We start from the raw sequence: 3,103 nt of genomic DNA on the forward strand, positions 1-3,103 counted from the left end.
AAGTCGAAACCGATTATAAACAACTTGAGATGCTAAGACAAAAAGAGAATAAAGGCTTTACCTCTTTTTTCAAAAAGTGGAGGGAAACTTCCGCTAAAATGATTGAGGTGCCCTCCGAAAAAGAATATGTGAGGATGTTCATCAAGAATTTACAAGAAAAGTATTCAAAGCACTTTAAATATCAACACAATTTGAATACTTTCAAAGCTATCTATGACATAGGCATCGAGATCGAAGATGACCTCGCGAAGCAAAAAGCTACTAACAATAGCAACTACAGTGGCTGGAAAGGAAAGAAGAACGACAATCCTCCTCCTTCCGAAAACGCCCACTCTAGTAACAATGTTAGTACCTTTGATCTCAGTGAAGTTTTAGCCATGGATAACCAAGGATCTAAGAAGCAACTAAGGAAAGACTTCACCCCCATTGGGATGAGCTATGATAATGCCTTCGATCGACTCCATGCTAAGGGACTCATTATTCCCATTGGACCTATTCAAGATCCCGCGCCTGAAAAGAGATTGCCTAGTTGGAATCCAGATGCACATTACAATTATCATCAAGGTAGGGGTCATGCTACTGAGAGCTGTTGGAAGCTAAAGGAGGCTATCCAACATTTGATCGATAATAACAAGCTTCCCATGCCTCCAACTAACAAGAAGAGCGAGTGATGATAAAGCAAACGACACAAGACAAGAGGCGAGCTTTAACGACAAAATTTCATGACCCCTTTTTTCTTTTTCTTTTATTTATCCCTTCCCCCAATAAGTCTAGCATAGGCACCTTTTTATTCTCCTTAGATTTATTTTGTATGATCATTATTTCTTCTCTTTTAATAGAAATGAGCATTTATTTTCTTACATATGATCATTTCATTACATTGCATTAAAAAAAATCGTCGAATTAAGCACAAGGTATACCCATGATTTGAGGCACCCCTTGTAGCCACATCATATCACCTTTCACCCTTCAAATATACAATCCTTTTTGATAAACCACTTTGAGCCTCGTCTAACGATAGACCTTTCTTTCTTCAGCCCATATCTACCTAACCTTGGGATGGGATGGTGTGCAACTTATGCAATTTTCAATTTCATAAAAAGCTTGAGTGACTTCAAAAGATTAAAATAGCAAAAAATAAATAAATAACGTGTACAAAAGGGCAAGTTTTCCAATGTCATTGATATGAACATGTCTTTGAAAGTGAGAAACCTAAGCATAATAATATAAAGATTCAAAAGTAAGGTTGCACACCTTGGGGGCTTATCCAGGGCTTTGAGCCTTTGTCCCCTTCTTCTTCAAACCTTTAGCCTAACCACGTTACAACCCTTAAAAAGACCTTTTTCAGGTATACACACACTTGTGCGAGGTATCATGATCATGATCATATCAAGGGATCTCCTATGCTCATCCCTATCTACTTAGAGCTAGACTTGGGGGCTTGATCCCTACATTGTTAGCCTACCTAGCCTAAGAGCCACCATCTTTTGGCTCTTCTCAAAATAATATCTTTCCACACACTTAGCCATTGCGGCCTAACCTTATTGTCATTTTCACACACTGCACAGATACATGACCAAATATACTTCCCTTAGGAACATTTTGTCATGAAATCTAATCACAACGTTGAAGCATGCCTTGTCATATCAAGATCACTCACCATTACATCAAAAAGTATGAAGTGCTTAGCCTCCGTGCCTAAGTTCCTCGCACCTTGAGAGATAGTATCAAACAACATTTGACTAAGCTCATTTAACATGCACCTTCAAAAAACTTAATTCTTCCTTTTTGTGTCTTTCTTTTCCGGGAGAAAGTCGGTACCCTCACCCTCCACAAAAATGACAGAAATTTTTTTGTTTTTCTGCATTTTTGAGTCATTTACATATCGAGTTTCATGAGTCAACTCTATGCACACACGAGTCACACGAAGTGAGTCATCATGAAGTCAAGTTTATACCTTGAGTCATGTCAAGTCAATTATTTAAGCAACACTAAGCCTTAAGTCAACCCTAACATAATTAAAAGGATGAGAAAAGTCCTATAGTCAAAAATATAAATATAGGTGCATCCCAGCAAACAAGAACATTCCCAGATTTTTTTCGAAAAACCGCGAATACGCCGCATGAGACTCTTCCAAGATGAGAAGGAGTTTGAGAAAAATTACATGGATTAGTAAATTAGAGATGAAGAGCTTTAATTTACGAAATATTTGAGCGGATTTGGTTGAAAGGAAATGACCAAGTTCAAAGTTCAGAGTGAAACCGAGCAACGAACAGCAGTAGCAAGAGAAAAATAGGGAAGATTCGACTCCAGCGCCCGAAGACAAGGCTATCTCTTGGCGACAACATCTGTCGCCTGGCGATAGAAGCAAAGTGCGGCACCAGAATCTTCCAGCAGGCGCTGGTGCGGTAACACAATGCGCGGTCCCCATATTGGATTATGCAGACCTCTTACAGCAATCTCGAGTTCCTTGGTATGCCCCTATAAGAAATTTGACAGGATTAAGTAGTCGGTTTGATTACAATCGCAAACAAGTGATTAACCTAACGAAAGATCGTCTCACTTGGCTTAAAGCGCCTAAAACATGGCTCATCGCAAAGGCACCAACATAATGGTTCATAATACAACAGAAGCACCGACATACAGGTTCATAATTCAAAATCATCGACACAATGGTTCACAAAGAATTCCTAGGATGGAAGATTTTCACAAATCAATTTGAAGCCTTTAAGAATCGCAGATATGGTTCTTGAAAAAGATTCTTCAAAGATTAAAGGGTTGACTTGAAGATTTAAGATGACGAAGCTTTCAACAAGGGGGCTTTAAGATAAAAAAAAGTCTCTCACTTGGATTTGAGAAGGACGGTTTGAGATGAAGCGACCTTCGATAGATTTCATTGTGATTGAGGAAGTTATTATTTGATTTGAGAAAAGAACGATTCAAGATGAAGCAGTCTTTGATAGCTTTCGCTAAGATTGTGGAGGTTATCACTCGATTTGAGAAGATAGCACGAGATGGCCGGTCTTCGACAACATTTGCTAAGATTGTGGAGGTTTCCACCAAGATTTGAGAAGATAGCACGAGATGGGCGGTCTTTGACGAC

This window comes from Chenopodium quinoa, unplaced genomic scaffold (assembly GCF_001683475.1).
Source record: "Chenopodium quinoa cultivar QQ74 unplaced genomic scaffold, ASM168347v1, whole genome shotgun sequence".
In the NCBI taxonomy this organism is placed as follows: Eukaryota; Viridiplantae; Streptophyta; class Magnoliopsida; order Caryophyllales; family Amaranthaceae; genus Chenopodium; species Chenopodium quinoa.